This window comes from Lutra lutra, chromosome 3, assembly GCF_902655055.1.
Source record: "Lutra lutra chromosome 3, mLutLut1.2, whole genome shotgun sequence".
Classification (NCBI taxonomy): Eukaryota; Metazoa; Chordata; class Mammalia; order Carnivora; family Mustelidae; genus Lutra; species Lutra lutra.
The window spans coordinates 62,788,407-62,800,906 of record NC_062280.1 but is presented as its reverse complement, the minus strand read 5'-3'; the positions used below and the strand labels follow the sequence as shown (position 1 = coordinate 62,800,906).

The 12,500-nt window shown below is 36.1% G+C and overlaps 1 protein-coding gene across 5 annotated transcripts in view; it reads left to right on the top strand.

Annotated features, from left to right (window-relative positions):
- The window catches only part of LOC125095498 (sodium channel protein type 3 subunit alpha), a 1,188,574-nt gene that overhangs the window by 1,077,436 nt on the left and 98,638 nt on the right, over positions 1-12,500 (top strand). For 4 of the 5 annotated variants that reach the window (XM_047721987.1, XM_047721991.1, XM_047721988.1 and 1 more), the window contains exon 1: positions 1,376-1,577. The exons of the other annotated variant lie outside the window; for it this stretch is intronic. The gene's annotated coding sequence lies outside the window, so the exon portion shown is untranslated. Of the gene's footprint in view, positions 1-1,375; positions 1,578-12,500 lie in introns of those variants that run through there. 5 annotated transcript variants of the gene reach the window in all.

The following is a 12,500-nucleotide window of genomic DNA, read 5'->3' as shown; positions in this document are numbered from 1 at the left end:
GGTAACTAATGCCTATGAAAGGGGATGCTGCCATGCAAAACCAGATGGATGGTGTTTTGGGGACCATAGGGGAATGCAGGTACATACATCCTGTATGTAGAATCATACAGGATTCTACACCTCATTGGATGCCCACATAGAAAAGCAGGAGTCTGGGAACCATACTCTGCTTTCTCCACATAGGTAAGCATTCCTGGACTTAAACCATCCCCTGTGTAAGAAGATGGAAAAGGAAAACTGTACATTGGTTTAGCATAAACTTGAAATCACTGGGAAAAGCCTCAAGTGACTCAGTCTACCTCTAACTGACAAGATTTATTTTCTGACATTAGGCAAAATATGGATGGAATAAAACACTAAGTAAATAACACTCCTTGAGCACATAGCTTGAAAATATGGTACCTGCTATATTTGTCTCTTCATTATACATAAGTTCCTTGATGGCAGGCACTGTATGTGTTTATCTTTGTCTTTTCACAGCTAATATAGCTCTTAACATATATTAGGCTTCTCCATCAATATCAACATACTTTGACCAATTAATGACAAACTAATAAAATTATAGTTGTTTGCTCTAAAGTAAATATAAAAAGTCAAATAAAATGGAGAGTTTTCTTAGTTGACAAATATCTTCAAATAAACTGACAATCTTTTTCATTTTGCCTATGTATTGCATGCTTCAGTGTTCTTATAAACAATGTTTTCTCAGTATTTTAAAGACATAGATAATAACTGATTTGAATTATCTCATATAAAGTGAATTTAACTGTTCCTCATGTCATATACACACGCCAAAATAATCCACAGATCTAAATTAGCTAGACCTCGCTAAAGTTTAGAATACTTTTCCACATTCAGATAACATTTCTTGCAAATGTTTTACCAAAAGCAACACAAAGACTAACAGTAAATGTGTATTACACTGTTATTTACTCACTCGTAAAATAATCCGTCCCGAGAGAAGAACAAATTTCAGAAGACCAGCACAGACCACAAGAGAGATTTTTGTAAAACTCTACATGCAGAATGTAAGGTAATCTAAAAACATAATTTTCAGATACTTGTAGGTTTTATGTTCATTGTAGTAGATTATGAGTGAATAACCTTTGTAAATTTATAAAAAGTATTGGTGAGGTGCAAATAAGTGAGTATGGGAAAGAGTCTTTTTGTACATACTCATATACAGGGAAATGTTACATTTTACCTTATGCTGAAGAATAATGAGGTGTTTTCCCTTTTGTTCAATTTTGTGTGTCTGCCAGTAGATGGCGGTACCATGTTGAGTGCTGTCAGCCTTTTTTTTTTTTTCTTCCCCCCCCAAAGCTGTTTTCTGATATATGTTGGGTACCATAGAGTGAATCTCAGAACAGGAAGCGGAGGCATAAGCAGAGAGGATTCTGGAAAGGTCTCTTTGTTTTCTTGTCCACAGAGAAAGCAAAGAAAAAAAACACTGTAATTAATTTGTAAATCTCTGTGGCCAAAAATCTGAACAACCGCAGAGGAAGGCACCTTATACTCTAACCATCTTGGATACGGGGCTTTGTTATGCTGTGATCTGTAAAGCTCTGTTTTATCAGGTAAGCTGGCAAAACATTTAATTATCTGCACCATAGAATCTAGCCACCAGATCGTTTTTCTTACTTTAAACTTATCTTCATGCTGCTATTTTTAACATAATGCTGTTTTAATGTAAATTACAGGAACCAAACTCATCATTTGATGGGTAAACTGCTTACTATTCCTTTATCTCTCAAAGGAAATAGAGCCTCTGTTAGAAATGGTGACTTATGGTAGAGACTAGGCATTACTGATCTCGTGCTTTTGAGACATGCAGATTGTTATGATTCATTGTATTCAAGGAAAATATTTTTTATTGCACAAAGCTGACCTAATGGATTTCATGGCTGTACATCATTTATTTGAATGTCCAGTGTGCCACTATTTTTTAAACATAAATGTATAGTGAAACTGGAACTATCATTCTTGTGCTTTAGTCTTTTATTTAACATCTTTGCAGAGTCCATGTGTATAGGGAGTGATAACAATATAGAGGTGTAATAACCTATTTTCATGGAGGGAAGAAGATAACCAATACTAACCATTAAAAAGAGATTTACCTTTTAATGATAAAATGATCCCTATGTGCTCCATAATGTGTTATTTCTTTTATATTTTAATATGTTCTTTTTTATATTAAGTATTTATCTTTAAATTTATTGACTTAAAGGGAATTATATTTTCTTGAATTATCTCAAAAGCTTGATATATTTCTGTTTATTTTTTTCTGTGTAGATTTAACAACTGGTTGTTGTTATTATTATTATTAATTACCAGGGAGAGCCACTTCAGCTATAAAACAATTACTTACTTAAACTATAATATATATTTTCTGTAGTTTTCTTTAAAATATTTTATAGCAAACCACAAATTCTGTATTCAGTTAGCAATCACATACTTAGAATAAGACATTATTCTTATAATTTGTAGGTATTAATTGAAAGAAGGGTTTTAAATATCATAAAGTCGTTTTTTTTAATACAACAGGTGGTGTAATGTAGCATATGAGGACAAAGATAAAGGCATAAGTGCTTGTAGGAATTTGTATGGAAAAATTTCAACACAACCATTCCAAGTAGTGTATGTCCTATGTGAAATAAAGACCTCTGATTTTAACCTGGGCTTCCAGTCTGTATGGTCAAAATGGCCTAAGGATAGAACTTGAGTATTTAAAAGCAATTGTAATTCCTAATGATATGGCAAAATATTGACTTCTCAATATTTTACACTGAGTATCAATTATACTCCCCCTAAAAACGTAAAATAGTGGTTGCCTCAGAGAAAAGCCCTGAGTCTTATGTATTTCGGAAGAACTCCTACCATAGAATATGAAGAAAACCGTTTCTTTGAAAAGGGTTCCCAGAAATGGATGTTAATTGGCTTCAGTGTATTGTATACTCCGTGCTTCTCTACAGGGACTGCATTTGAGTAACTTTGTTCTATGTAAACACAAGAGCTGGTCTTGATTGAACTGTTTTACATTTATGAATGAACGCTTATATTTCAGCCCTCAATATCAGCAATTTTGTCAGTATAGTTGCAATAATCACTTATTTGTCTATATATGTAGTCATGATGTGAAGAGTATATGCACACAGAGTTCTTCACAAAACTGGCTCTTAGAAAATTTTTGGAAATCAAACCTGTTTTGAGTAAGTGATATATCAAGTAAGTTTGGGCATCTTACTCTCGAGAAGAATCTAACAGTGATTTCATTTGTAAGATCAAGAAAAATACTGTAGTTTTCAGAAGACCAGCACAGACCACAAGAGAGATTTTTACAAAACTCTACATGCAGGGTGTAAGGTAATCTAAAAACATAATTTTCAAACAGATACTTGTAGGTTTTACGTTCATTGTAGTAGATTGTAAGTGAATAAGATGTATTTAGTGAATAAGATTTATTTATTTTAGAGAGAGCACAAACAGAAGGGACAGAGGGAAAAGGAGAAAGAAGCTAGAGCAGACTCTGCACTGAGTGCGAAGCCCAACGTGGGGCTTGATCTCACGACCCTGAGATCATGACCTGAGCCAAAACCCAAGAGTTAGACACTTAACCAGCTGAGCCACCCAGGCGCCCAAATAATACTGTACTGTAATTTAATGATGCAGTAGAGATAAATAAGTTGAGCACTGAGCTGTAAGGCTCAATTTCTGATCCAAGTTCTGCTACTCTTGAGCTATGTCACCTCAGAAAAGACACCATATATCACTGAAGTACATTTTCCTTGCTTGTATGGTTATTAGAATCAAAAATATATAAGAACAGTTATCATTTTTAAAATTTTATGGTTCTATTTTATCTGCATTTTCTTCAATTGATTTCTCAGCTTAACTGTAATATGATATATCTTTAACACATACTGAGTTGTATATTACAACTAATGGTGACAGTGGTAATATACACTATCTAAGGAGATAGAAAAATAGAGGACTAGAGATGTTTTAAAGGTCCTTGGCCAATTCCCTCTGTGGTGGAAATGACCAGGAAGCATTATGGAGAAGTGAAGAAGAGCAGAGCTGACAGACTGAATCTTAGCTTCACTATTAAATGACAAAGTATTTAAACTTTCTAAGCCTCTATTACATCATCTATAAAATAGGAAGGAGGGCATCTAATGCTGCAGGACTGTGTAAATAAATAATGTCTGTTTGGTGTCTATTATACATCCTGGGACAGGACTGAATGCCCACCCTCCCCTTTTCCCTGGCTCCCCCATTATTAGTGATGGTGATATAGTATCCTCCACCACAACAGGAAGAACAGACTGAAACTGCCAAGAAATTCCATAGCTGAAAATGATAATTCTCATCCTGGAAGAATGCCCTTGCTGAAACAACAACAACGACAACAATAACAAATGTGCTCCCTACAGTAATATCGATTAGTGTTAACATCCTGAGCATTTCCTGCGAGTTTAAAAAACTTCCATAATACCTTCTAGAAAACCATTCTTTGGCCCAATGATATATTGTCATGGACTCCTCTTCAAAGGCTTTCTTTTTTTAACAAATTAGGGGCAAGGAGCTTTATTTCGCTTGTGCCTTAACAGATACACTTATCAGAAAAAAGTCCTCTTTGAAGATTCACAAAGAAAATTTAGATTTCACCAAGCACATTTAAATACCCCCAAATTTCTACTATAGCCATCAAATTACAGAGCCTAAATCCCAGAAATGACCACATGTGTTGGCTATGTGATCAACTCACAAACTCTCTCTTGCTTAAGTCCTATTAATGATACAATAATAGGTGGAAAGGCAAATTATGCCTGATGAAATTGTGGACATACTGCAAAACCTCTACTTCCCTCCAAAGGTTTTCTCTACATGCAGTTTTGTGCTCTTGACAGCTCTGTGCTCCTGGGATCTTTGGGAGCTACAGCTGGGATGCCCATTCAGCACCCCAGGCCTCCTAATCCTGCCCTTCAGCCACCTTGGGCCTCTTTACACAGACTCAAGTAACTGCACTGTCATTTTCATCTTTATGGCGGGCAAGATGACTTAATGGGCTCATGACTAGACAGATGTGAGAAAGTTTGGGAGACTTAAAGAAATGAGGGGAAATTTTCTCAATTAAACTGTGCTCTGCCTGGAATTTGTGGGTTAGTCTGTCTGCCTTGATTCTAGGTAACTCCAGCTTTTGTGATTCCTTATCTTTAGGGTTGAAATTAACTGAAAGCACTCATAAATATAAGGATATGAAGACAAATGCACCTTTTTTTCCCACTAAAGAATGAACATGTGACTAGATAGTGAAATTTCTTTGTGTGAGTGGCTGTACAGATTACTTTTTCTCATTATCATTCATGTATAGGAATACTGTGAACTCACTGAAGGTTGGGAATTAGTGCTTTGTTTGTCATCTAAAAATATATTATTCATTCTACCTTAATACTGATGGTTGTTTTCCAGATTTTCCAAAGCTATGAAGATTAATTACCTACCTGCCCCTGAAATATAATTTAAGATATTAACAGTACACTTCTGCACTTTCGGGATCTATTTTAAAATTTTGATTAATTTCAACACTAAGTTGTCTTTGGTTCCACTTGAATTTTACCCCAGAAACAACTTTAATGGCAATTCAACAGAGAACCTGGTATCCAAACTGTTACTTCTTGAGGTAGATTTTTGTTTGAGGTAATTAAAAAATTTGGGAAAGACAAAACCCAATTGGATTATTGCTTGTGCTGCAAGGTCATAATATTTATCTTTGATTAGGATGCTACTTTTTATTTCAGTTTTACCTGATGATATTTTTCACCCTGGGGTAGAGTTAACACATCTTAATGGAATATTAACAAGTGTAGATACCTATATCAGAGCAGAATAGTGTTAATTTTCTTTTACTTGATAATGTGGTAATAGAGAAAATCTGGCTCTCCTATTATGCAAAGACATACTTTGTTCTATGAACTGCCTGACAAATATCAACTCTTCGGGTACCTAAAATTTGAAACTACACCCAGACCTATCATTAGCCACAGTAGAAAAATTCTTTAAAATTTGTATGAATGCCTCCTGGATACCGCAAGTTTTAATGTGCCCTATTTATGGATTTTTTTATACTCTACCTCTTTTCTTCAGGATTTGAAGTGATAAAGGACCTTGTAGAAAGAATTTTAAAGATATATGACTAGAGAATAACTGCAAAGTAGCTTATAAGCAGGGTTTACAATATTAAATATATGTATTCTGTACAAATAAAGTGCATATAAACATATGCTAGCTGGTGGTTTGGATAAGGGAATTCTCAGGGGTTGTTTCAGTTCAGAGAAACCTTTTAAAAGTCTGGAGTTATTTCTGTAATAATTGAATTAGGTTTTCATCCTTTTGGAGACTGCACATAGGGAGCCCTTCATGTGATTAAGCTCTGTGCTGGCGCAAAGTGAAAGAAATGATGGTCCTTAAATTATTAAACGGTGGTTGAATATTGTTTTATTCAATGGGTGAATTCAAAGATGGGAAGTCACTCTTTAAATAACTTTGGCCATTTTCTGCCAAGAAGCTCACTTTGGGGAATTTTAATCTCCTAATATTCAGAATATTCTTACTCGGGTTGTACAGAACATTGTGTCCTTTCCTTTCCCAAGAGCTCTGACTGGAATAATTCACTAAATCCCAGTTATTATTACTAAGTGACATTGTGATTCTGATCTAGAACCCAAAATATCCTTGCATAGGGCTTAACAGGACATGTTTTTAAGGGCTTAAGCCTCTAGTTAAGAACCAGTCATCTGTTAGTTTCTCTGTCTCCTCAGTGTTTTTGCTTGTGACATTTATTTTTCTCTCTGTAAATTATTTTTGTTCTACCTAATGAAGTGTTGAGCACTTTCTTTTCATGGAACTTATATCATGTTGGATATAACCTTACAAATAAATTCTTAAGGAAACAACTCCAAATTTCTACATAGGCAGAGTGGGTAAGAAAAAGAGTGAAGCCAGCCAGGTTGAGACTACAGAACTGGACAGCCATAAACAACCATATCCTTTCCAAGGACAGGAAGCCCCATCTTAGGGCTAGGAGACTGATGAATCAAACGATTTCTCTAAAAAAGCTAAAAATCCAAATTTTTATTAGAAATCTCCCTCCTGCTGCCAAATAAATAAATAAAATCTTTAATAAAAAAAATCTCCCTCTTATTAAATGTTGTCATCTATTTCAAATTATTTACAATACTGGGTATAGCCAACAAAACATACCTATAGGCAGGATATGGCCAAGGGGTTTGGCCAGGTTTTTTTGTTTTGTTTTCCTTTTGCCAATCCAACCAGTATTTTCACCAGTGAGGAAAAATAAACCTGATGGAGAGGAAATGGCTTGACTGCATTTCGAGGCACAGCCACAATAACACTCATATTTCTTATCTACTATTCCAGGCCTTAACCAACTGCCTGTGATTTTCCTATTACATTCATTTCAAACCGTTGAATATTCTGTGCATTGCCTTCCATATTTCTGTTTTTCCTGCTGATATTTAAGTCACCAAATTTTACTTATCGTCATAGTCATTTTTATCCCAGTTTTGTTGTTATTAGTGTCACTATCATGTTACTGATATGATAGTTGACATAGTATGTAATATTCCCACTTCTGCCCTGTTCTGAAACTACTGAATTTGTCTTTGAATTAAAATTCAAAAATCAATCCTTTAATAGGATATTTACATGTTCTTGAGTCCCATATGGTCTCAAAGTTCTAAAAGATCATATTAAACGATCTTTAATCATAGTCAACAATGATTATAGTTCAAGTAAATCCATTCTTTTTTTTTTAAGATTTTATTTATTTATTTGACAAAGATCACAAGTAGGCAGAGAGGCAGGCAGAGAGAGAGAGAGGAGGAAGCAGGCTGAGCAGAGAGCCCGATGTGGGACTCGATCCCAGGACCCTGGAATCATGACCCGAGCCGAAGGCAGAGGTTTTAACCCACTGAGCCACCCAGGCACCCCCAAGTAAATCCATTCTTAACGTTAGTTTTCAACCACTGTGTTGGGCTCCACTACCAATCTATTTATACCAAAAATTAAAGTATATTATTATATCAGCTTTGGAAGAACAGACAAAAGTATAATTCACAATCATATTGCATTCTCTTTCATTGACATAAAAATTTGGTAGCAGGGCGCCTGGGTGGCTCAGTGGGTTAAGCCGCTGCCTTCGGATCAGGTCATGATCTCAGGGTCCTGGGATGGAGCCTCGCATCGGACTCTCTGCACAGCAGGGAGCCTGCTTCCCTCTCTCTCTCTGCCTGCCTCTCTGTCTACTTGTGATCTCTCTCTGTCAAATAAATAAATAAAATCTTTAAAAAAAAATTGGTAGCATCAAATAAGAATACAAAACAGATACATGCTCCTGGAATGAGAACTTCTTGGCCAGTAAATGGAAAATGGCGGGGGGTGGGGGGGGAGGCAAAATGAGAAATGACAAAAATTTTATTTTTAAAAACTCATTAATAAAAATGACAGAAGAAAAGAACAGTTGAAGGGAAATAGATATGCAAACATTCTGAGAAAAAACAGAAAAAGGTACAACATGATAAGCTTTAGCTGCACACTGGATTCACCTGGGAAGCTTAAAAAAGAGCAATGCTGGCTCCACGTTAGACCAATTCAGTTATATTCTCTGGGGCTGAGCCTGGGTATCAGTGTTTGTTTAAAACACTCTGCTAGTGTAGTTCAAATATGTGGCCAGGTTTGAAAACCAGCTGACTGAAGGAAGGCAGAGGAAAAATAAGAGAAGCTAATGAAAGGTAGGCTAGTGAAGTAAAAGAGAGCTGAGAAATGACTTTCAAAATAATTTGAAAATTCTAGTAAGTGGGCGTGTTAGGTAAAGAGACTATGCAAATACTTAGGAAAATAACAAAAAATACATTCGCGTCCACTTCTTCCTTGGTTAGCAAGGCTAGTATTTATTCTATATGTTTAAGCAGTTTTATATTTCAAATTGCTAATTTCCTACCTTTACCTTTATCTGAAAGTTGACCCAGCTGCTGGCTATGGTATATTCAGCAAGTTAACAATACAAACAATTGTGCAGGCTCAGAAATAAGCATCTGTGAACTGCAATTTGTACAACCAGAGATTCGCTCTCTTTTTATTCTGTACCTCATAAATTGTTCTTTTGAAAATTAAGTCTTAAATAATCAAATAAGAGTTTCTATTGAAAGATACTCTTTGAATGTCCAGGTCTTCCAACTGGAAAAAAAAAAAAATTTGATTTCTATTTTTTGAAACAGCAACTGTGACAGATTGAGAGGAAAGGCAGACCAGTAAACCAACAAATTTCTTAAATTCAAAACGCATTCAAAAGTGTATTTTCCAGAAAGCGATATTTATAAGAAAGAAATGTATTAACCTAATAGCTAAGTGGAATTAATAATGAATTGTATTTCTTAAAAGGAATTCCATTACTCAGGTTGAGTCAGCTTTATCAACTCTTTAAGAAGACATTTGCAGGGTTAACACCCCAGTCCTTTTTTTTTATGTTGGCTTCTTGCAGTGCAGTCCTTTCCACAGCTGGGAGGAGACTGCGGTAGCCTTTAATAAAACAATCTTCTATGGCCTCCAGGGCAAATTATACCCTAAAGTCTTTCCTCTAGATAAACATCATTTAATATTTACTACTTAACTCTGTTTTCTTCACAACCTCTACCATTCTGTCAACCTGGTCAGTAAAATTACCCCATAGAGAAAAGATCTGTTAAATCTCAAGATGAGAATATCCATATTTTAAGGCAGGAGGCTGGTGCTTCTATAGTAAACTGAAGAAATACAATAGTATGTTTGAGGCTAGATTTATGATGGATGTCTGTGAAACAGTGCCTGGGATCATAAACTGGGATCGGATCATTTACTTAAAAATAATTGATGTGCTATCTTTCCATACAAAGTACTTGGGTAGTAAATAACAAAAATATAAAAAACAAACCAGGGAAATGTTAATAAGAATTAAAGCCTGAACAAGAGAAGAAATGTTTTTCAGAGAAGGGTCACCTTAAATTATTCCATGAGTACAGAAAGTGAAAAATTTATCGTTGATATAAACATTCCCTCCACCAACATGGTGACAACTGTGATAACTAACATGATTCTTTGGGGCAAAGCATTTTTTTTTTTTTAATTTGACAGAGAGATCACAAGCAGACAGAGAGGCAGGCAGAGAGAGAGGAGGAAGCAGGCTCCCCGAGAGAGCAGAGAGCCCGATGCGGGGCTCGATCCCAGGACTCCGAGATCATGACCTGAGCCGAAGGCAGTGGCTTAACCCACTGAGCCACCCAGGCGCCGAAGTGGGCAAAGCATTTTAACATGTCATTCAAAAGCATTTAGTACAATTGAAAAGGGAAAGAGTAATGCTTAGGAGTAAATAAAAAGTGGCAGAGCACATCCAAATTGTGATGCAGATCTTTATGCAAATTAACACGAAGGAGTTAAGCTACACCACCAAAGCCACGAAAGTGAGCTCTCTCTCATAGCTGTGTTAGACATGTTGTTTACTAGGTGTCTTAAAATTACTTGAAGACACTATAAGGCACGTTTCTTTTAAACATCCATTAAATCTACAATAGCGATGACATGTCTCAGACATACTATGAGATCAATTTAATCATAAAAGAATACACATTTTTTTTCAACAATCCATATCCCTCAGGAAAGCTAAATTTAGAGAATTTTATGCCTGAGAAAATACTTTCTATTTATTCTCTTGAATTCTTCTCGAATAAAAAGTCTCAGGGCTAAATATTTAAAGTAATTAAAAGGCACACTTAATGTGGGGTCTCTTTGTACCTTCACAACCAGTTTTTTTGTAAACCTAGAATGGCTCTAAAAAGAGAGAGTCTACTAATTTTTTTAAAAGGGGGTGACTTGAAGAATTAGTGAATTCAATGCCTAATATTGCAGAAGCAATTTTATCAGAATCCTGAATGACCCACCTCTTTGAGATAATTCAGGGGGCACACATGGAACACTGAAGGAACGCAACCGATTCCAGTTCTGTCCTTCCTAGCATCTTCTCCCTTTAGCTTTTACATTTCTCCTTGTGATTGTTATCTTCTCTAGCCAGGGCCTTACTTGCTAGATCTTCCACCCTGGGGAGAACTAGGATGGACAAGCTACACCCATCTTGGCTCTCATTAGCAGTTTGGTTGCTGCAAATCCTTGCCTGAAATACAAGCTTGCATCACATGTAATTTTTTCTTACCTGTGGCATTCTGGTTGTCTTTAGCCTCAACAGAACTGAGCACTGAACAGCATCCTTCCTGCCTTTACATGCAGAGACCTTCCACTGTGTGTTCCTGCTGCAGTAAGTGGCATCATTGACACCTAAATCAGGGCACTGCACTCAGGCCCTTGCTCTAATTTTGGTGCCAATGATGTGCTCAGTGGCTGGAAAAAAACATTGACTTTTGGGGACCTGAATTCAGATCCTAGAAAAATATTTTCAGCTTCTCTTTACTTCAAAAGCCCCTATTTGGGCAGGATGCAGGGTGGAGGGGGATTTAACCAAGTGACTTGTCATATTCACTGAAAACTAGACAATGTTTTGTGATTTGTTTTTTTTTTTAGACTGCTATTTGTATAAATTTCTCATCTAGGAAGAAATTACATATGTAAGAGTTACATGAAGAAAACACAGGAAGAAATCATGTACATAGAATTGAATATATAGATTTAGAGAGGATGTAAGGGGTAGTTCTTTTCAGCAACCAACCTCCCAGCTATGTTGAACTCAAGGCATTCATAATATTTGTTTATCAAAAAAACATGGTTTAAACTTGATCAAGCCCTTACTTCATGAAAGTATTCTGAAATGAAGATAGCCTCTAATAGGTATAGTCCAGCCTAGCTCAGTTACATGATTAGTCCAATATTCAATAATCCTTGCTCAGAGTACAGGACTATTGCTGTATCCATCATTCCTTCCCAGAGGGATGGATGTTGGAGTGTATCTGGTACTGAGTTTCAGAGTCTTGACACTAGAACTAGAGTTTTAGAAACCAAAGAGGCAGTACAAATGAGCTAGTCAATTTTCCTCCTCTACATCTCTTTTGTAGATGTGGACAATGAACACCTAAGATTTGAGCATTCAATATTTCATAGCAAGTGATGGTAAACACATTTGTATCTAGAATACAGGTTCTCTGAATTGCAGCTTCCATTCCCCTCTTGTTTTCCTCTCTCTCTTCCTTACCTTTTCATTAAGTCTTGTTTCTAAAAAGATTAAGCACAGCAAACTTTTCCATTATGTTACACTGTCTTCTGTGGTACCATCTTAGGGTGATCAGAGTGTAAGGCATTATAATTATCTATTCCTGGGGCATGCTTAATAGAGGAGGTCCCTCACATGGCTGGGTTCTGATGGATGAAGAATCACTTGACAGTCAAAACTCAGCCCTGCCTAAATCAACCTGTGCTGCAGTGGAGTTTACCCGCAGAAG